Here is a 23833-nt window from a genome sequence, read left to right on the forward strand (position 1 = left end):
GAGGGGGCCAGGAGAGAGCCAAGTGAAAGGTGGGTGTGAAAAAAAGACGGGTGCGTCTGGGCTTTCTGAATGCAGTCGGAGCTGAGAACTGATGGAAATATGGTATACATTAAAGAAGCATCACTCATCATAAATATTCAATTTCAAGAATTTAAATAGTTTACAGACATAGAAGCCCTTGATGATTATTTTATCCAGCATTGTTGATTTTCCTCTGTTGTCTGTTGGCAGCCACCATAATTAATGAATAAGACCCTGGAAGTCCTGACAATGAGTCAGTTTAGTCTTCAGTCTGTGTATTTTTCTTTGTGATTACATGCCAATAACATAACTGATTTGCCTTTTTGTAAATTAAAACGGGGGGGGGGGCAAATAAGTCTTATTTCTGCTATTATTTTTTTTCCAGAGCCCAATGTTTCCAAAGGACATTAACTTTGATTTCTCTGATGAAGGCCTGTGGCTGCACCCCTCATGCTTGACAAAATACTACCAAGTCAGAGCCTAGAAGAAAACCGTAAGTGAATGTTATTTCAGGAACGGTTCTCTTTCATTATTTAGGAAAAATTTCTCACACTTCTCTGTAATTCATCCTAACATGCTCACTTTGTAAGAAATGTGGGAAAAGAGGAAAGAGAAAGAATACCCTCGTGAAATGCCTTTTTATTCTGTGGAGGGCTGATATTAAAAAATCATTAGACCCCAACATCTTTTTAAAACATATTTTTATAAACAAGGTCAGCTTTGCAAGAATAAAGAGCTTATATGTGAACATAATCCAGTACTTGTACCTTACTATTCAAGTAAAATATAGGTAAATAAAGTAGGGACATACTACCTTGTTCTAGGATCTGAATCCTTCAGATAAAGAAACTTTTTCTCAGATTTTTTTTCAATATTGGAATATCACTTTTCTTTTTAAGAGGGAATCTGTCTAGGTTAACGAAGTCTTTATCAGATTCAGTAGTTCTACAAAAGTATAAATAGGTGCTCTGCTCAAGGAAAGACCATTGGGACTTAAAGTAACATGGGTCTCCTTACATTAGTAAAGAGATCACAGAAAACATTAACTCTTCTGAATATGTACTAGATTTAATTTGATTCTTGAAGAATAAAGTTTATGATTATCATCTCTATTTAATTCAAGAAAACCATGACTCAGTTACANTCCATAATATTTCTGAAGTTTCAAAGCTTTTCCTTCTAGTTAGTGAAAAGGGGTACTATGCTAGTTGTCTGTAAGTTTAGTTCAAACTGCCTACAAAAATTGTGTAAGTGCCTGAACCTAAAGACAATGTTTTAATCAAATACAACTATTTAAATCACTCATCCCCTTCCCCCATCCCCACACCCATTTAAAACTGAACAGAGAAAGCTTCAGTAGAAACTGTTATTAGTAGCAAATTACTCTTTGGTGCTTTGGAGTTCTCTTTTCCAAAATGGTCGCAGATTGATCAAAATAACGATTTATTGTTATACTTTCCCACGGCTTCTGTGTACTGCAACAATTTAATAAAGCAATAGGACTTCCCCTTGAAAGAAAAGGTGCTCATTAGCGTTTGGAATTCCACGTTGTGTGGCACGGTAAGTGTTGTGAAAAGGTTATGGATCTACTCACCGTAGCATCAAAAGTATAAGGGTGATAGGTGAAATTCTCTTTGTTGCAAGTGCTGAGAAATAATCATTTAAAGTTCAGTTGCCCTCAAAAAAAAAAAAAAAAGAAAAAGAGGGAGAGAGAGAGAACATTTGTTTAATAAGTAACTCATTTTGGGATATGCTGCACTTTTAAAGGTTACAGAGTAGACCAATTTGCCAGTGATGTCAGCAAGAAGTACTATTAAAGTCATTGGTCCTATTAAAACTCCTTCGTAAAATTCAGATTGCATGCCTTCTCACAGAGCCCAGCACACATCAAAAAAGTGCCTAAGCTATTTATCAAGTGGTTTCAAGGAAACATTGCCTTCTGCACTTTACCTTAAGTACTCGTTTCTTCTTAAAAATAACAAAGGAGTATTAGGTGGGAAAATATGTTAGTCCACACACACACACACACACACACACACACACACACACACCATTCCACATCTGATTCATTCTATTTTGCTTCATTCTTTAAATTTTTTTACTTTCTAAGAACACGCCTATATGTCATGGATTATAAGATTTCTCACTGTGTCAGATACCATAACTATCTTGCTGGAAACTCTTATATAAATGAAAAACTATTTCTATCCTTTCCTCTTCTAAGAGCAACTTCCCTCCCCTTCTCTTCTTCAGAAAAGACAAAGAGAATGGGGTTTGGCAATAAAATGGAATATTAATCTCATACACAGACAAAAGAGAAATAACAATAATTATAATATGGGTAAAATTTGTTTAATACCAGAGGTTGTTTTTTCAAGAGCTGAACAAAGGTAGTGGTTTATTTAATATAGCTTTTGTACTATTAAAATCTTTGCCTTCAGGGAGTTGATGCACAAGAAATAAAAGTTATTTTGTTTTTATAGTTAGCATTTTAGAAGCAGTGTTTTAAACTGGCAATACTTTTCTCTAGAAGATCAGCTCTCGCCCTCAGATGAGTATATGAATAAAAAAACTTCAAGAAAAACATCCACAGAAAGCAATCCCTTTGAACACTTGAACACTTGATAGCTTTAGAATTACATTTACTTTTTTTACTCTTTACATAGGTCACAAAGCTTCCTAGTTGTGACATTTTGTTGATGGTAAACAATGAGTTCTTAGATTTTTATAAGAAGTTGATTTTTAACATATGCTAAATAAGAAAGTTAATTACAGTTTAAAACAATATATTTTTCTGCAAACTTCTAAGGTTCGTTATTCAGATTAAAGGAAACTAGAAAGCTTATAACGCTTGCCCTATTGTGGAGTAAGAACGGTCTTTATGTACATAAGACATTGGCAATTAGAAGAAAATACGACAGTCTTATTTCCAGCAACTTAGTGAAGAATCAAGTTATTCTCTTAATTTGCCGTGCTTTTCATTTGAAAGAGAGCAAAATCTATTTCCTGAGCAATTTTGCAGAGCAAAGATATTAATACTTTGGGGTTTAATTGTATCCTGTGTTTAAATACACTGTGGGTGAAACCCCAGACCTCTGCTTAATTGCTGTGAGAAAATAGCCTGATTTCTCTGAGATTAGGCACACGCTTATGTATACTTTGACCCAAGAGTGCCTCCTTCAGAATTAATCTTCTAAGGTAGAGGGATTTGCTTTTATATGTGCAGCAGGCCCATTCGTGACAAACGGGGCCTAATAAACTAACTTCACCCCTCACACCCAGCTTTTGCTGTCAACGTTTTTCTTCATCTATTCATTTCACACATCTCGTGTCCGGTGGCTTATTAGCAAAACCCTGAACTGGGCAGGAGGAATAGTTTTAATGGTGTTTTTTAATTAGAGGTTTTGATCTTCCAATTTAAGTCAAATACTTCAGAACTAAAATTGTAAAAACAAAAACAAAACCTTTCATTTTTACTAATAAAACATAAAAGGTTCTAAAATAACTCCATTTAGGTAAATGCCATAGCCCTGTGGAAAGGCAAACAATTCAAATTTACTTAAAATTTTATTCTGCAGCTGTATTTTGTTGGATTCGTCTAATGCATGAAAGCACTTTTTCTTTCCCAGCAACATTAGAATTGTTTTTGCAAGATGTAGCAGAATGTTCTGGTTTTTAAATATTTATATTAATCAAAGTTAGGGCTGTTTATATTTTTTGGCAATAGGGCTTTTCTTTAAAAGTGATGCACTTCCATTTAACTAAACAAAAGTGTTGAAATAGTCTGTCATATAAACTTCAACATAGTACAGTTGGTAATAGAAATTTTGAAGACAGGAAGAAAGGGATACTAGTTTATAGGCTTCAGGTTAAACATGGATTAATAAAATGTACGACACTGGTAATTTCCATGACTTTCCTGAGGAAATGTCATTCATTGCCACTTATAAACTATAGAGTCTCCTGGTTGAAGGGTTTGCATTCAAGTTTCTTGCTCTGCTTTCTTGGGGCATTGGTAAGTCAAACCTAAAAACTGGCAAAAAAATGACAAATCACTAAAGCTTGGGGCTTACAAAATCATTCAATTCCTTAAGAGCCTCCTTTATATTTTATATATTTCTAAACTCTTTTAGTAATGAACATTACTTCACATTACTTACCTGCAATCTTCTCTATTTGTGAGCAGAAATTGCTCAAATTGAAGCATTTTTTAGGTCAAATCTCCAACTATTGTTATTGCTATAAGGTTTGACTGGCTAATACAGAACCGTATGGTCTATCTAGACGCTTGTAAGGAAACGTAGTCTTTATTACAGGCATCTAAACAGCAAGCCAAACTTGATGAAACTCACTCATAATTATATATAACAATCTTGTAGTTTGGTTGATCCCAAATATTCTGGAAGCTTAATAACACAGCTTTAAGTTGATTGGTTCAGTGGGGATTTTGTTGTTGTTTGTAATTTTCAGTTAGTAGTTCAAATTATTTCGATTCACTTCTTTGGAACGTAATTCTAAAAAGGAAGAATGGGACCAGAGCACGCACTTAGCTCCTAACATTGAAGTTATAAATGCTTTTGTTTTCAGGGAATAGTAAGCACCTATTAAACAAACAGGAAGTATTATTATGCATTGCAGGCAGGAAGGCTAAAGGTCTCCTGTTCGAACTTTTGGCCTTTCCAGAATCCTGATCCTTCATTATTTTGTTTAACTTGTAAGTCTTGACCAGTAGTTGACTCTGAGAAAACATTTCCTGACATCATTTTCACAGGTGATATGGGATTATTATGCTTGCCTTTTCATTTTGGGTTGAGAATGGAAAGCCCAATGGTGGCTTCTGGTTAATACTTCATACATGGTCTTTTAATTACCAGGCCAGGCTAACTCACTCCCTTACCTTTTTAGCACTACAACTTCATTTTCAAACATTGGTTGAAATAATCAATGTACACTCACACACATACACACACACACACTCACAAACACACAAACACATTTAAAGGGGCAAAAGATGTGTCATAATGGAACAAAATAGAAGCAGTCTCTTTTTAATTACCACATTCGTAATATGAAAGTGGTCAGAGAAGAGCAAAAAAGGTCAGGCAGTGATAAATACAAAATTTAAATCTCTAAACCAATTTACCTTTTTTATTGTCCTAGCTAAAGCCAATGAAAGTAAACATGTACTCCATTTTGTCACACTATCATGGATTATTATTAATATCTTGTTTCCAATTTTATGCAATTTTGGTATAATCCAAATCTATGCATTAGCCTGGGTAGGGGGTTTTGCTGGAGGTAATTGACATTACATAGTCCAAAGCACAGAAAGAAGGAAACATATCTATAATCTTTAGTCATTTCCAAACAGAGGGGGATAATCAGACCACTTCTTCTATTGTGTGCCCTCCCTCTTCAAAAGACTTCTTTTGAAGTCAGAGGGAGCTGGAGCAGCCCGGGCTGAGAAATGTGGCTGGAGGAAAAGAATGAATATTATCAGGTCAGATTCTTATAACCAGGTTTTATGCCACATTAACCATCAAGTTTCCCATAATGCAGAGCCTCTTATTATCATTTTTATCTTGTGGTTTATTCCGAGATCACTAATGCAAATTCTAATAGTATACTGGGAATTTTCTTAAGTATACTTATTTGAACTTCCTAGGGCTGGATCCACAAGCCTGCCCCTCACAAACATAAAGACATGTTTTTAGAAAAATCTGAAAACTTAGAAAGCACCATTTCCCACTTATATGGAAATCTAGATAAATCAGAAACACTAGCCCAGCAAACTGGTCTCCAGAGTGACTACAATGTAGAGAAGTTATGAAGGGGGTGAGGGGTTACACTTGTAAAGCACTTTTGTCTTCATTCTCCTTTGCTTGTTACCACCTTCAAGGAGAGATCAAACGTAGGATTGCATTTATGTCACCGAGCTAAATTTCAGGCTTGCTATTGCCACTTGGAAGTTTATTTCTTAGCCCCTGTTTGTTACAAATCACAGGGAATATGAACTGGTATGAATGTATAGCAGGCAAAGTTACATAAACTCCTGCAGTAATGGACTAAAGGTGTGGTCTGTCATTTGGTTTAAATGAACAGACAGCTATCCAAAGACTTTCTTCAGTTTCTAAATCTCCAATAAGAGGAAAATGGTTGAAGGCAAGAACTAGAATAGAACTGACCAGCCTGTCAGACTGAGGAGCTGTCTAAGAACAAGCCAAGTTCTGTATCTATTGGTAGATGATAGATAGATAGATAGATAGATAGATAGATAGAGATATACATATATACATATCTATATAGAGAGACATAGGGAACTATACTAGGCAATGTGACCATTATTACTGATACAAAAACCAATTATATGGCCCTTGAAAAATTTTAATTTATGTGTGGGGGAGAAGACATGTTAATAAACAACCACAAAAAATACGTTTATCCTAGCACAGGTGAGTACTTAATGATATAAGAACACAAAGAAAGGAGTTCTTAATTCTTCCTGGAGTTTGGAAAAAAGTTCAGAAGTTGGTCAATAACAGCTTCACAGGGAAGTTGATAAATAATCCGTGTCTTAAAGTATAAGCAGGTATTCACAAGCATAAAAGGAGAGAAAAGCCATGCCAGGCAGAGGCAGAGAGTGGAATCAAATCAGAGCATGCCTAATTCAGGGAATAAAAAGTTGTTCAGTCTGACTGTAGCACATGGTATACAGGCTGTATGGTAGGGGGGAGGGTCTACTAGAATTTAGCTCAAAATTGTAGCCCAATAAACAAAGACTTGTGTGCCATGCTAAAGAGTTGGGACTTCATCCAGGGAACAGTGGAAAGTCACTAAAATGTTTAATCAGGGGAGTGACATGATCAGAATTATATTTGAGAAGATAGTCGACATCAGTACTGAAGAAGTCCTGGATAGTAACAAGAATAGAATAATGATCATCACATAGTAAAGTTGAGAACTGAAAATGAGTAAGAGCCTCTTCCAGGGTAATAAATTAAGGACAGATTTTAGGAGGTAATATATTTTTTACTTGGCAACCTCAATCTATACAACTTTCCATGTGGTCCTATCGAGTTTGGGTCAGAATGATATGTATGAATAAAAGATTTTTCCAGGATACTTAATAGTAGAAGGTGGTATCTTAAGTCAGAATTCCTAGAATTAGGGCTTGATGTTGAAGTTCTTCTGAAAATGATTTATTAGGGGAGTGCTTGCAGAAGAGGAGCAAGAGAATAGTACAAAAGCACTTAGCCAAAAAGGATATGATCTCTGCTGAAAACTAGCTTAGTCTGGTCCCTTGGAGGACTTTGGAACATAAATTGTACCACAGGGTTAACACCTCTCATTCCCAGGAAGGGTACTCTCAGCTGAGTTGGAAATGTTCAACTGAGGGCAAAGCTTTGTCAAGAGTACAGTCAAACATAGCCACTAGTGGATAGGAGAGACACCAACAACTGCCCCTCCATCCCTTAGGCTGCCCAGGCCCACATGGCTCTTTTATCAAGCTTGCTGCTTCCAGCCACAGCTGCTTCAGGACTCTGGTTGGCCACATTTTCTGGACTGATGCAGAAGAGAAGTAGCAGAGCCCTCACTTCCCCTGCTGCAACTTGTTCCAAGGTCGTGACATGATCATTATTGCCTTCCTCCATCACCCTTCTCGAGGCTCCTCCTTATGGAGGAGCTTCTGCATAAGGTCTAAGTAGATTGCCTAGAAGGGTAAACCAAGTCATCAGCTCTAGTGGTCTGAGCTCCAGGTTACTGTGCTCTGATTAGGTTATAGTTGCTGTACTTGCCCACTACAGTTAAACAAAGTATGGGAATACTAAAATATGTCGCCACAGATCACTTGAGTGACAAACACATTGCTCCTTGCCTCTGATATGTGGCCTCATTGATGCCTCCTCATCATAATCAGGTCAGTTTCTCTGCCAATATAGTAACACGTGTGTGTGTGTGTGTGTGTGTGTGTGTGTGTGTGTGTGTGTGGTGCCAGCTAGTCTACTGGCACACAGAGCCCAAAGTAATCTGGCGATACCTTTATGTTTGCGGAGACTCTTGCCCTATCCCCTGGTGGGAGTTTCCTTCCACTGGGGCCTAAGACCTCTGGGCTCACAAAACAAAGTTGCAGAGATGGCTCACTGGAACTGAGTGAGTAGGTTCATTTTATATCTACCCTTTGATTCTTGGACTCATATAATCTACATATCAGGGACAGAGCACTGTATAATATCTTCTGGTTTGAAGTGTATACCTAGGGCACCTGGGTGGCTCAGCCAGTTGAGCATCTGACTCTTGATTTTGGCTCAGGTCATGATTCCAGTGTTGTGGGATCGGGCCCCTCCTTGGTCTCCATGATGAGCATGGAGCCTGCTTGGGATTCTCTCTCTCTCACTCTCTCTCTCTCTCTCCCCACCCCCATGCTCCTCTCCCCAGTTCACTCTATCTCTGTCTCTGTCTCTTTCTCTGTCTATCTCTCGAATAAAAAAATAAAGTGTATACAAAACCCTGAAAGATCTCACAGGAGATCTTGTGTATATTGGTCTCTTAGTGTACCAGGGTATAGTAGGGCCAGGGACCCTTAGGCTCATGTGTTCACTGCCATATTTCCCTTGCCATAAAGTGAGTTCCTTGGTCCAATTAACATGATGTTATACATATAGTACACACACATGATGTTCTGCAAAATGTCCAGACAGTTCCAGTCCCTGCAGACTATATTTTTTGACTAAGCTGGAGAATTAAACAACATTAAGACAAGACCATGACTGCTGTTGCTCATCCACATGAATGCAAACTGCCTCTGATCCCCCTTCCTGATGGGTATTGAAAATAACATATTTGCCAGAATAATAGCCACATACCTTATATCCAGTTACTTGCCTGAGTGCATATACCACATACCACATAGCAGCTGCAATTGAAACTACAACTTGGTTAACTTGGCAGTATTCCACTGTCATCTGCCATGATCCATCTAGTTTGCGCATCATCTAGACTGTTGAATAACATGGAGACATGATGGGGATCCTCACCCCTGCATTCTTTAAATCTATGAGAATAGTACTAATCTGTGCAATTTTCCTCAGGATGTAATAATTGATTTTGATTTACTAACTTGGCAGAGAAGATAGTTTCAAGGATTTCCACATGGCTTTTGCTAATGCATAGCCAATCAAGAAAACAATGGTATAATTCTCCCAACTTCTAATGGATCCATTCAGTTATATATTCAAGGTTGAGGTAAATGACAACTAGGTGTGTATGTAGAACCAGTAGACCCACCATGAAATGAATCTCAGTCAGGACTCTATTTACTTCCCAACATTCATATATCCTCCCTTTAAGCACCAGTAGGTGCTATAAGCATCAACTCACGCCTGTATCTGATACTCCCAGAAAGATCTGGATATCCCTCTTCCCCTAGTGTATAGTGTCCTGAGTACATAGCTTTCTTCCTTTGGGGGAAGGACTAGGGAGTCATACTTGCCATAATGTTGCAGCTCCTTTCACATGGGACCCAGACTTTCCTTCAGTCAGTGGCTTCTGGGTCTGAGAACTAGCTCACATCTGAAGACAGAGCAAGAGATTAAGACTTTCACTCAGTTGCCGATCTTAGCCTTTTGCTCATCTATTTTTTTTTTAAATCTCTTTTGCTTATATATACAAATAATATCCTGGTTGGCTGCTCATCTCTCTTTCATTAGGTAACCGTTTGCATAGGTACTTTGGAATATCCTCCACCTTCACCCACAGGATAGCCATTCCAGCCTTGCTTCCCTTTGTGGTGATTGCACCCACTTTGCTTCTGACAGTTCAGTGTTGCCCTGTAATCTGAAACCTACCATCCCCACTGCTATTCAGTGGACTCCAGTCCTATCACAGCATCTCCAACTCTTCCTGGCCTAAAAGGAACTATGCTTTTCTAGTATTGGAATCTCCCTCATCAACAGATTCTTCACGATATTAATAAACAGACAGTCCTGCAAGCCCTCCTGAGGAACATAGTCAAATATGGATTTTTCAGTCTTACTTAATGGACCCATTTTTCATGTCTATTTCCTAGCTGTTTTTTCCTTCCTCCACTATTTATTACTACAGTGCTGGGATCTCTAATTCATTTCATGTGAACCATCACATCTTCCAAAAAATCAAGAGCTATTCCAGTCTTATATTAGACATAGCATCCAGAATCTTGGTAGGGTGTTAAATTCTGTGTCACAACAGAGTAACCCCATATCAGTGAACAGTACATATGTAACGCTTTATATTCTGCCCATGTTGATCCAGCTCCTTCTGAGTCCACTCCCAGGCATACATGTTAGCCAACATCCGGCACTTCCTTGGTAAGTAGCTCCTCTCCTCCCTTAGGCCACTACTTTCCTAGTCAAGATATGCTGACATATAACCCTGAGATGGAAAGTACAGACAGATCCTGAAGATTGTTTTGTAAGGAACCTGCCTCATCTGAGACTTCTTTACAGTCTTCAAAACAGAGGATCTCTTTTCCAACAAGACAGGAAGAGCTTACTAGCCACTGCTACAGACCAAAAGTGTTCAGAAGAACATATGGATTTAAGGTTTTCAACTACCCAAATACCCTTCTCCCAAACTTCGAGATGTTATTACTCCTTTTCTTTCACAGCTCTGACGTTGGCCTAAAAGATTTGCCTAGGCTGAGATTTAAGCTTTTTGTTTAAGTTCTGTCACTTTTACAATCATGATGTGAACCTGATCTTCAAATGTGTCTGCCCTCTAGCTACAAGAGATGAGTGTCTCTTTAAATGCTTCTAATGAAGTTTTCTGACTCCCACAGTTTGCTTTAAAGTTTGAATAATAGATCTGAGCCTATGTGGTAGATAGACTCTTAGAGGGCTCCCAATGATCCCTGCCTCCTAGCATTTATACCACTGTATAATCTACTCCCTTGAGTATGGGCTGGCCTTGAGACTTGCTTTTAACCAACAGAATATGGCAAAGGTGATGGGATTCCACTTCCATGATTAGGCTAAAAGGTTGTCACTTTCTTCTTGCTAGTAGAATCCCTCTGTTGCTAGCTTTGATGAATTAATATGACATATTAGAGAGGCCCATGTGCAAGAAACTAAGTATGGCCTTCAGCCAACAGCTCACAAGGAAATGAATCCTGTCACTAATCACAGGAGCTTGCAAGTAGATGCTTTCCTAGTCAAGCCTTCAGGTGAGACTGTGCCCAAAATAACACACTGATTGTAGCCTTCTAAAAGACCCTAGAGCAGAGGACCCAGTAAGCCATCCCTCAAGTCCTGACCCATAGAAACAGGGAAATGATAAGAGTGTGTTGTTTTAAGCTGCCAAATTTGTGATAATTTGTTACACAGTAGTAGTAACTAATAGCATATCATTTTCTCTCTTCAGTGCATCAGTGAGTGCATTTGAGTGCATCACCCAAATCCACAGTCCTTATAGTTTCAATTTCCTTATACCTCCCAAAACAAAGACATTCAACTAACTACAGCTTTCTCTTCTACCTATATTCAACCCAACTTATCACCATGGATGAAAATTTTAGCCTGGGGTTAGCAAAATTTTTCTAAAAAGGAACTGCTAATAAATATTTTAGGTTTTACAGGCCACACAGTGTCTGTCTTAAATACTCAGCTCTATCTGACAATACGTATACTAATGGTACAATACTAATGAATGTGTTCCAATAAAGTTCTATTTACAAAAAGCAGTGAGCTGGGTTTCACCCAAAGATTATAGTTTGCTGACCTCTGATCTTAGTCACGCTGCTACAGAATGCCAGGGACTGACAATATTGTACCTACCACCAGTGACACAGAGGACTCACTGCCATCTACCTCTAGGATTCTGTCTTAGACTCTGCCTCCTGGGACCTGCTGTAGTACAATACAACTTGGCTTGGGTTCTCTAAAAGCAAAATTGAAGAAAAAGATTCTTATAAAAGGGATTTATTGAGGTAGTGTTCTTAGGAGCAGTCAACGGGAGGAAAGAATGGAGGGCAATGAAAAAGCCAAGTAAGGATGTATGCTCAGCTGAAAAATGTGAGAGCCTTGTCCTCTGGAGCACCAGAGTTCAATCCATCCTTCAATCCACCTTTTTTACTCCACATATATCAGTTAGTTAGTCCTTGGCTGCTGGCCTCCCCCATAGGGGAACATTCCAAGCAAGGCAGCTTCCTTCTCAGTAGATAAAGGCAGCTGTGAGCTTTCAGTAACCAGCCCTTGCAGCAGCTGGAGAATGGGTACTTCTCTATTCCTCCCTGGGGGCAACTTTTACCCCCATTAAACTCTTCTTAATCGCTTGGAAACATTTTCATTAATTTCTAAAGGAGGTAAACAGGGTGGGTTGAGATAGAAATAATATTAACGATGCTTGAAGGGATGCAAATCCTTTCTGTTAGTTTTTCTTATATGTTTTATAGGTGTTGCTGATGATCACTTTCCTTGGCCTTCTGTCATACTACAAACAACATAGTCAACGTGGATAAAATTGAAATGACGGTTTGGGGAGCAATTAAGGAAAACATGGGCAGCACCAAGATGCAAAACAAATTGCTCAAAGTTCTCATATCACCCTGTGTTTGCTTTCACATAGCATAACAGCAATCACCACAGAGACCAGCTGCTTCAGTCTCTCTCCCGCTCCATCCCATACTAGCTGTGTGAGCTTGAACAAGTTACCTAAATTTTTGTGCCTCCATTTCCGATCTATAAAATGGTGCTAATACCATTACCTACCACATATGGTCATTGTAGGGGGAAAACTGAGCTATTACATGCAGGGTTTACAACAGTACTTGGTATGTAGTACACACTGAGTAAATGTTAGCTTTACTATTATTATCGGTGGTGTTATATTGATTGTGACCACTAACTTACCTATTGTTATACTCAAGTAACTTTTCCAGTGTATCCCTAATTGCACTGTGTGTTATGGGCCCCATTTCGTAGCCCTGTACTTCAGAATGCTAGAAAATAGATTAGTTTGCTCTCAAGCAAAAATCCAAGTCACATTTCTAACCCCCAAGGGAATTTTGCAAAGAGCCATATTCCTGAGTCCCTTCTGTGGAGAAAGAGTTGGAAGTGTCCCTATGCTTCTAAGTGAAAAAATGAGAAAAAAAATTTTTTTTTCCCTTTCCACATCTGAGATAATTATCCTTTAGTAATAAAACTTCAAGAGCCTCCAATTTGGGGAAGGTAAAATTATGCCTTCATTTCCCAGTCCTCATCGTCTGTCTGGCATTCCACTTCTCTTCATCTTTATAAATCACTGCCTCTCTTCATCTTCATAAAGCACTGCTCAATAAACAAGAAAATAGGAACCAAGCAACAGGGAGGTTTGGAAGAAAGATCACAATTATTTGACGAGTGAAACATCTGGAAAGGGATCATGGCCTCATTATCTTTCAAAAATAGTTAATGAAACTCTTCTTTTAGTTCACTGAAGAATTATAAATGGAAGTACTTCATCAAACATTAACTAAGAAAATGTATGCCAATGCTGTGGATAAGTCACGTTGTCATTTTGCTCCATAAATATTTATTCTGCAGATGGTTTTTAAACCAACCAGCTTTCTTCTTATAAGGAAAAGTTAAGTTGGTATATTTATTTTAGATTATATTACAGAACTTTTCAACAGTTGGGATTCTTAAAAATATTTATTCAATTCCTTTTCCGATTTAAAATTGGTGGCTTGAATAGAACAAATCATAATGTAGTAGGAATTCTCTCACTTATCAGGTGACAGATTGGTCTCACCTATTTGGGGTCTCGCCGTTGCCTTGGCAATGTAAAAGTCTGTTTTAAAAAATTAGAAATCTTTTGAAATCCTGCTCTTCCAGAAGGAAAATATTTAAAATCAATAAGCTATTGGACAGCAAACAGCTTTTGAAGGATAATTAAGCTAAAGAACTAAATTATGTCAACCTAAACGTGATTATGCCTTTCTGGTTTAAAAACTCATTCTTTTCATAAGGACTTAAGTATAATATAATAAGGAAAAACTGGTGTCATGTGAGCCCACAAACGCATTAAACATCAACACACCGCATCGTGTCTATTTGATTCAATCGCCAAACACTTATTGAGCACCGACTAAATGCCAGGGACTATGACAGGTGCTAACGATGCAAAAATGAAACGGTGGTTACTGCCTTCAGGGAATTCATAGTCTAATGCAGGCGACAGCCACTGTGCTAGCTATCTATAATCCAGTATGACAAGTGCTGTACTAGCAGCATCAGCTAAGTATTATGGGAGCAGGGAAAAAAGTGACTGCCCAAATGTGGGTTAAAATTGGGAAATGCAATAAGAACTTTTTAAGGACCAAAGATCACACACACACACACATACACAAAAACCAGTCAGTATATGAATGAAGATTAGCAAAAGCCTTCCTGGGAACAAATAGAGAGGAAAACTTTTAACTGTAACCTCCCGGGAAAAGTGGGAGAGTAAAAACATTTAGAGACCCACAAGATTGCAAGCACTATCCCTATTTTAACATCTCAGGAATATTTTGATGGGAACTCAATTGTGACTCTAATGACAGACCTCATTCTGTGCAATAGTATCCTTGTAACTCTGAATGTGCTAAATTTCACTGAAATCATTAGCAATTACAAAAAATCATTACTTCAACATGGTAGTCAACTGCATACTAAAACTAAACTTGCACTGTGGTCTATTCAGTTCTGGAGTAAATGTGGTCACAATCGATTAATATCTAAGAAAATTATGGTGTGACAAAAAGTGAAATGCTCAGCTCTTCATTCAGTTAATAAAACTCATTTAGTCAGCAAGATATAATTACGTGAACCTGCAATATGAATGTATTGCTTTGGCATTTGCTTTCATATCTTTTTAAGCTATTAAATATATTACCAACCACAGTTCTTTATCTGACTTATCTTTTCCCCCATTTTGTTCCAGAATGCAGAGGTCTTACTGTTTTTTTCTAGGGAGATTTCTGAGTAAGGAGTAAAGTGTATCAAGCGACAAAACCAAATTATTTTCCTGAAAAATTTCCCACACATTTTATTTGGGAGGTATCACACAAGGTTGAATAGTCTTTAATTCTCTGCTTAGTGTTCAATTTGCCTTTTTGGTTGGTAAGCAGACACTACCATGTAAAACTGCAGCTTCTTAAAACTCTCCTTCTGTCTTCGAACTGTCTAGTTTTGGTCAGCAAGATTTTTTTTAAGCTTTTTTTGAATATTTGAATAATGTGATTAACTTTTAAAAAGCACTCTACTAAATAAAGATTTAAAGTCAGTCTCTGCCCTGTGAATTTATAATATAATAAAAAGGCACCTTCCAAACAAAGAAAAGATGGAAAGATATTCTTCCCTAGAAAAGTAAGTGACAATAGGGAAAAGCCAGTTTTCTCATTTTAATCCTTTGTCTTTGACATCTGTCATTTTGGGGAGAGGGTTATGTGGGTGTTGGGTGGTATTACAGTAGCAGTTGAAAAGTTCTCTTCACCTCGTGGTACGAATTCTCTACCCTTTGTCAATAACTTTCTATCTTACATTAATATTTTTTGATATTTTTCTCTTTAGCTCATAGCTAAAGAATTTTATTTGCAGATATTTTACACATTTGAATTAAAGTTTGAAAAGCACAATAGCAACAACATTAAAACAATAAATTTGCATGAATTTATTAGTGTTGCACACTTTTCAAAGCATATATATATACATATATATATGTTCATTTGATCCTCACAATAACTGTGTGGATGGGTAGGGCGGGTATATTGTTTCCATTTTACATATGAGAAACTTAAATACTTTGACTGGGTTCCCCCAGAAGCTTACTCTAACACAAGGGTTCAAGGGCAGGTATAGTAGTTACCCCTTATCTTCAGAAGATAAGTTCTAGAATCCCCAGTGGATGCCTGAAACCATAGTAGTACCAAACCCTATAGAGACTTTTTTCCTGTACCACATACTTACGATAAAGTTTGATTTATAAATTAGGCACAGCAAGAGATTAACAACAATAACTGATGATAAAATAGAACAATCATGACAAGATGCTGTCATGAAGGTTATGTGAATGTGGTCTCTCCTTCTCAAAATACTGTGTTGTATTGTATTCACGCTTTTTCTTGGGAAGCTGTGAGATGAAACACCTACCTCCATGATGAAATGAAGTGAAATGAATGACGTAGGCATGGTGACGGAACACTAGGCTACTGCTGACCTTCTGACAACACCTCAAAAGGAGCATGTCTGCTGCCAGATTGCCATTGACTGCATGCAACTGAAACCATGGAAAGTGAAACCCAGATAAGGAGGGAGTATTGTAATTTATTTGGGAGTCGATCCCAGGAAACAATGGCAGGGAGTGAAGAATGAGACAGGGAATGGAAAAAAGGCAATAAAAAAATGCATTTTCAAAGCAGCTCCAATTTGGCAACTGGAACTCAGTCCTGCTGGGGTCTCTTAAGGATGGTGTAGAACGTAACTTGGTCTCAGCCCAGCCAAGGGGCAAACAAGTTGGTATATCTATCTACCAACTCCTCATCCATCTTTGGTTGAAACTGGCCTCCAGAGAAAACAATTCTAGGGCATTTCTGGCTTGCTTGATTTGCAAAGTGAGCTTATTCTCAGAGGGAAAAAAAAAAAGCCCTCAGCCCCCAGAGTCACAGGTGTTCACAGATAGCTGTCTTCAGGTGTGGAGGTGGAGGCTGAGTGAACATATGCAGGGCTAGATGAAGTTGGCTAACCAGCCTAAGCAAGGGTAGGACTAATCAACCCAAAGTCACACATCTAATGTAGGCAAGGCCAGGGAGGGACCTGGTAGATACCCTGATACAATAAAATAGATGGCATTCCTTGTACTCAAAGTGTAGGTTAGGAGAGAGAAGAGAGAATATATGAAACCACAGAAAGTATTCTTTGAAAAGGTCTTACAGTAATTGGAGATTTATTCGCCCTGTACATATAGTAAAATTATTCAAACCCTGCAGCTTTTATAGAATGCAAAGAAATATCAAGCCCTGATCCTTTACACAGCAAACATACTAATATCCTGCCAAAATACATCGCCAAGATTTTCAGTCCAGTTGAGGCATTTTGCCAAGGGCAGTGGAAAAATTTTAGTATTTACAAGTGCCATACTACACTTAAAGGACATGTATATTGCAGAAAATTATGACACACAAGTGGTTAGACAAACATCATGTAGACAAGTCACAGCCACCATGAATGTGCCATCACTTGACAACCTCTTCACACCAGCATCACTCACTCACCAGTAGTAGTGGGTTTTCACAGCTGTGAAATATTTGCATACAGATGTGAAGGTATTCTTGCGGCTTACTCAATAAACCAGAATGCGGCTTTATGCACCCCTGATTTTTCAATTAATGTTGTTGACAGAATGAATGGCTATTTATGCCAACCAGCCTTTCATGTTCATTCATGGTATACAATACCTAAGTCTTAAAGACCTCATCTAAATGCCTCCCCTCTTAGGAGGGTGCTTATGGATTCCATTGTATATATATGGGGTAGCATAAGGTTCAATGAGTCTATCTAATCAGCGAAGTGGACCTTACATTTTAGGAAAGTCTTCTGAAGCCTTTGTTCTACAGTGGGGCATTATCTACAACTTCTACAATAAGTCGAATGTCTATACAAAGGTCTTAGACAACCAATGCCTGAACTTAACTTTACCAGGTATATATATCTCATCCTTACCATATCCTGACACTCAAACACTTGGGAAAAAGATACCTACACATGAAAACTGTTTTCCTGTGTGTAATAAATCCTTAGTACACTCATCTCTCTGACTATGTGAACAAAGGCCTAGCACATAGTTGGAGCCCAACAAATGCTTGATGAACTTAATCAATAAGCAAATTGCAAAACTATCAGTCTTGGACACTGTATAAGTTTTCTATAATACTGTGTTAGTTTCTGGACCATGAAAGGTAAAAATGAAGACCCTCCTTTACCCCAGCCACCCCAAAATCTTTTCAAGCAGGGAAAGAAATATGGAAATGTTAGAAAGGTATTCGTGGTAGATGAGTGGAATATCACATTTCTTTTTTTAAAAATATTTTTTAAAATTTATTTATTTTGAGAGAAGAGGGGAGAGTGAGCAGGGAAGGGTCAGAGGGAGAGGGAGGTGAGAATCCCAAGCAGGCTCCGTGCTTACAGCCTACTGATGCTGGGCTTGGTCTCATGAAGCATGAGATCATAACCTGAGCTGAAATCAAGAATTGGACACTTAACCAAGTGAGCTACACAGGTACCCCAGAATATCACTTTTTTATGCGGATTAGGGATGGAGAACTCCATTGGGTATAGTCATCATTCATGTTAATTAAAATCAGAACAGTAATTTTACCTTCTATACAGTCTTTTAGCAAACTTTCACAAATATATGATGTCTTTTTAGTCGCATATCAGCCCTATTAAGTGAATAAGGATTACTCTCTATTTTTCAGATAAGAAAACTGAGTCATTAAGCTTAAGCGATAGCCCCAAATTTATATATTTAAATGGAAAAAATCCAGAATTCCATGCAGGTGACCTCAGAAACTGGGATACTGATGCAAGCTTATCATATATAATCTAAAATAGCACATTGTAGAAGTTAAAACTACGTTTCCTAAGTTTTAAGATGCCACATAAAAAATGCAGACATGTTTATTTACTTCTGCAAAGCAAATTAAATGTGTAGTCTATGCATTATTGATGTCTATTATTTTAATTCCTAAGAAGTATGTGTATCAAATTGCCTTTACAAGAGAAACTATTAGAACAACTTGTATTTACATGCCTTTTTAGTTTACACTCAAGTATTTATTTTACTGCTACTTTAGGACAGTGATATGACGTGACACTATTTTCAAAATCCGAGGTGCTGTTTCTGGAACACAAATCGGTGCTTGCACAGCAGGGGTGTCCAGGCTGGGATGAGAAGATACCAAGGTAGAGACTCCTCATTAAGGGTTCATGTGCAACAAGCTGTCAGGCCAAATGGTCACCAAAGGCCTTGAACTGTAAACTAATCTCAAAGGATTTTCTTAGTTTTTACAACCTTTGCCAGACATTTCTAGAAGAACCGCAGTAGGTCTAACCCATCTCTCACTTCTTCTTTTCAAGTAAAGTTCATGTTCTCCTGAAATTTTTCTCCTGCTCTATGGCCAGCACAGACAACTAGGGACAGATAGGCCCAACATAGACCCCAGGCCTCTTAGAGCTAATTTAGGGCAAAGGCAGGAAGATGCCTCAGGCAAATATTCAGAGGACTCTCAGGAACTCCAACAGCAGGAGAAATCACTGACTGATTTCCAGTTATACAGTGACTATCAGAATTTTAAATCTGAAAGAGAATTTAGCAATTATTCAAAATAATACACTCATTGAATAGATGAGGAAGCCAGTCTCTGAGAACTTCTATGTCTCACCCAAGTCAATGGGAAAGCTAGAGATAAAACACACCACTCAAGAGTGAAATACAATATATTTATTTGTTTAAAAACATAAAATATAATCAAGGTAGACTAGTGGTGAAGCTAGTGGACCAGAAGTAAGAGCACAAGACTTCCAAGTAAATCTTGATTTACTTAGAAGCCTTGAGACTGAATAGAACAAGTTAGTTTGGCCTCCCTGCCTAAATAATGAGGTTAATATTTATTTCTGAAAAGGCTTAGATCTATCATCTAAAGCCTTAAATCATATCCATTCAATGCCAGGCTTAAGCATTATAGTAATGAAAAGGAACAGCCAGTCTGAAACGCAGAGGCTGATGATAGATGCTAAAATAATGAGTATGTTTCCACCCTGTGCATAGGTGATCATCGGTGAGGGAAGGGCATGACTAGCAACTGCTTTCTCCTTGGTGCAGTGTGGAGTTGAGCAGGATGATTTATAAACCTCAACACATTGAAGACCAAAAAAATAAATCATTAAGTAGCACGGCTCATGATTCAACTTGCTTTTTTTTTTCCTAACATGGGTAATAAATTGTGTGGGCTTTAATAATTTATAGGAGATGTTGTTATAATGTGAGAATATTAACTTTGGTGAGTCTTTTAATTTGCTTGTGATGTCAATAGTGTGCTGAAGTGTTTCTTCTACAGGACAGCGATGCCGCTGGTGCACGATTATATTTTGACACGTCAGTCAGAGGCTCCTGGGGACTAAATGAGACAGTTCACTTTAGCACTGAGCTTATCAATTTGGTGCATGTCCCTCAGAAATTACATGCCACAAAAAGAATTATACAGAATGGTTTGAAAGCACTTAGAATCATATTAACACACTCACGTACAACCCTTTTCCCCATGTCCTTGTGGAAGCATAACCTGACAAAGGCCATTTTATTTCTACCCAGGACGATTCCTTGGGTTTGTAAGAAAAAAATAAATAGATACTACAAGAGAAAACTTAAAAACTAACAGAATACAACACCAGGAAAGCCACTGAAATATCCTAGATTCATCTGGGAATGTGGTCAATCTCTTGCCAGTTAAATAACATCCTTCCCAGATTCCATCAGATGTTTTCTTATCATTCCACAACTGTGTGACAATAGTGACTCTCCCCTACTTCAGAAATCATTCCTCACTGTTCTGCCTATATTTTCAGTCTGGAAGGAAAGAGCTATGCAACCATTTAGTGAACATCAGAGCCAGAAAAACATACATACAGAGGGGAAAAAAGAGGCAGAAGGAGAGAAAAAGGATGAGGAAAGAGTCACAAGTTGATGTGTGAGGAAAGAGTGTCTGCATGATAGGACTGAAGAAGCAAAGGACATCATCAAGTTTCCATTCCCAAATTCTAACTTTGATCTAGAAGCCATTCCATATAAATAGAGGCCTACAGTTTTCCATGTTTCAAATCAACATCTCTCAATACATAGGTTTGAAAGACTGAAAATGAAGTGACCAACACAGATGGAAACCAGCAGAATGAGATAGCATAGGAAGCCTTGGTGAAGAAGGCTAGTGTTACTCTATCATCACATGATGGTAAAAAGCTGATGAATGAATGAAAAACGGAAGAGAATCAATGAATTAGAGCTAGGTCTCTCTCACTCTTTTGTGTTTCTAATGGCTATTCCTATGTATACTTTGAATTTTCATTAGAATATATTTCCTTTGACCTGAAAGACTAAATCAACCTACAATAACAAAGCCAATGCCCAGGCTCATGCACAGGATACCGTTCATTTCTGACATACTAAGAGAAACTTTGAAATGACAAGCTTTTAAAACTGTTTTCCTGTATTTGGCAGGCCTATCCCTTAATCAATACCTGACGTTCTGAAGAATGCTAATATGTGGACTATTACATGTAACCTGTGCTATAGCAAGAAAGGGAAAGACGCTCAGCAGGAAAGAACAGCTGGGGAAAATAGTTTACAATGACCAGCATTTGACTACAAGTGCAGTATTTTTTTTACACCCAACAAAAGAAGGCAGGGAAGCAAAGGCTATTCTATTGAAGGCTAGTCCTGCTCCTTCACTTTTCTTAAAGGCAGTCTGGCTTATTTATTAATGTCTAAATAAAGTAAGCTCTTTGGTTAGGGATATGGTTGTTTAAGGAACATCTTTTTTTTTTTTTTAAGATTTTTAAGTGATCTCTATACCCAATGTGGGGCTTGAACTCACAATCCTGAGATCAGGAGTTGCATGCTGAACCAAATGAACCAGCCAGGCCCTCCTAAGGAACATCTTTTTGCTGGTTAATCTTACATAGAACCCAATATTTTACACAGAGTGTGGAGAGGCTACTTTGGTTGACACAGAGGAAATCTAGAGCTCTCTGTCCTTGACTTCCTGTGAGGTAGGCTCTCCATGGACTCCTGGAGTGCAATGAGGTACAGCGTGAAAACTCTAAGGTTAGAGCATAGCACAAAGCTAAGTATAAATTGCATTCCAACAGAATCAAATAGTTAAAGTCAAAGCTGATAGTCACAGCAACAGGCAATAGTGCCACCTGCAAGTAACCATCTCACACTGTTCCGTTTTCATGAGCAAGTCTAGGAACTGAAGAGCAATCAAGCCCAGGACTGTGGGGTTTGGGTATAACAAACACTCATTGCTAAAACTGGAATGGTCTTGGACAAATCAAGGTGGATTTTTCCTCCTACTGAAGAGATCCTCCATGACACCCCAGGTAACAAGTCTACTCTTGTCCTCTGATGTTGAGAGGGTAGAAACAGCAACATCTTTCCACAGAAAATACAGCCCATTAGGTAGGAATCAGCTGAGCCATGTGTGGTTGACATTGGAGAGCTCTAGGTTCTCTGATGGAGAAAGGCATGGGGGAAACAATGAAAAATTACCTCCTCTATACACCACAACACAGGCAGGTATGCAAATACATACTCATATACTGAAAGACTTAATGTGTTTATTCTTATCACCAATTGGTTCTTCCTGTAATAAGTAAATGTGTTGTAATGCACATACCATCCCACACCACACACACACAGACAGAGACACACACACATACACCAAAGACCAATCGGAGGTCTTTTCATTCCAAATTTAGTGCTCAGTGTCCTGGGGATATGATTTAGGGTCAGTGATGCGGACAGCGTAGGGGCAGCAATTCCCTCAGATGCTATAATGTCTGCCATCCAAGGTCAACACAAAGAGCCTTTCCCCAGGCTGCAAATCCTTTTGTATCAGCCCTGCCTGTGGAGATTGGGCTGTGCTTAATTACAAGGCTGAATTCTAAATGTGCTTGGTGTTTGTCAAGTCAGGAAGAGAGAAAACTATCCTGTCTGTGATTTATATGTGCCCAATGACAAACTAGATTATTCAAGTGAGAAGAGCAGATGGCCCCAAAACAAGACAGTTATGGCCCACAATTATAATAATTATAGCACCCAGTGGATCTCCAGGATATCAGGAGAGCAAGGAATCTAACAGTCACCCCAAAGACACTTAAAGGAAAAAGAGTTTAACTAAACCCCAACTAATAAAACATGTCGAGACCCTGCTTCATCAAGATGAAAAGGTTTATTTCCTCATAGTAGAAGACAGCACCATAGGGAGACTGTGTCTGTGTCGTGAGTAGACCATGGCCCCAGGCAGGACTTGAAGTTTCTCTGGGAATGTCATCAGGTACTTCTGTGAACATCAACTTTGTGAGCAAGGGCATCACACTGATTTGGGTTATCTTGGGAGAAACGTAACTTCTCAAGGGTTCTGATTTACATCAGTCATTTTTGTCCCTTATTTCCATTGTCAACAGTCTGGTTCTATTGTCTGTGATGATTAGATTTTGCAGTCTTGAAAATAGCCATGCAAATTACCAAAATGTGTTCCATTTGAGACCTTATACATATTTGAATAAAATCAACTCAAAGCTGTTAAATAGAATTAAATAAAATAGGCTAAATCTGATGATTGAAATTTTAAAACTTTTGCAAGAGGCTCCCCCTATCCCAACCAACCCTTTTATTAATGGCCAATTGTAAATGACTTTTGCAAATGGAAACACCATTTGTCACTCTTTTTTTAACAAGTACTGCACTGTACTGTCTCAATTCTCCCCCACTCAATTTAAACATCAAGATTTATAGCTGATCGTGAGCTCCTCTATCTTTCTGTTCCTTCTTTGTACCTCTCCAAATGCTCAAGCAGCTTTTTTTAGAATAAAGTGAAGATAGTTTGTACGATGCTCATGTGAAGCATTCTGAGACTTGACTTTCAAAAATTTGTATTCTCCCCCAAAATATAGTTTGTGATCCTTCTTTCTTGCCCAGGCATCATCCATATTCTATAGGAGCCTACTCTTTCTTTCAAATTTCCCACTTTATGTATCCT

At 38.2% G+C, this 23833-nt stretch overlaps 1 long non-coding RNA gene across 1 annotated transcript in view; it reads right to left on the reverse strand.

The window, feature by feature from the left end:
- Window positions 1-9511: 9511 nt before the first annotated feature.
- The window catches only part of LOC144237380 (uncharacterized), a 177188-nt gene continuing 162866 nt past the window's right edge, over window positions 9512-23833 (reverse strand). The window contains exon 3 of the long non-coding RNA XR_013336838.1: window positions 9512-9591. This is a non-coding gene — a long non-coding RNA (uncharacterized LOC144237380). The remainder of the gene's footprint in view (window positions 9592-23833) is intronic.

The sequence above is a fragment of the Crocuta crocuta genome, unplaced genomic scaffold (assembly GCF_008692635.1).
Source record: "Crocuta crocuta isolate KB4526 unplaced genomic scaffold, BGI_CrCroc_1.0 scaffold125, whole genome shotgun sequence".
In the NCBI taxonomy this organism is placed as follows: domain Eukaryota; kingdom Metazoa; phylum Chordata; class Mammalia; order Carnivora; family Hyaenidae; genus Crocuta; species Crocuta crocuta.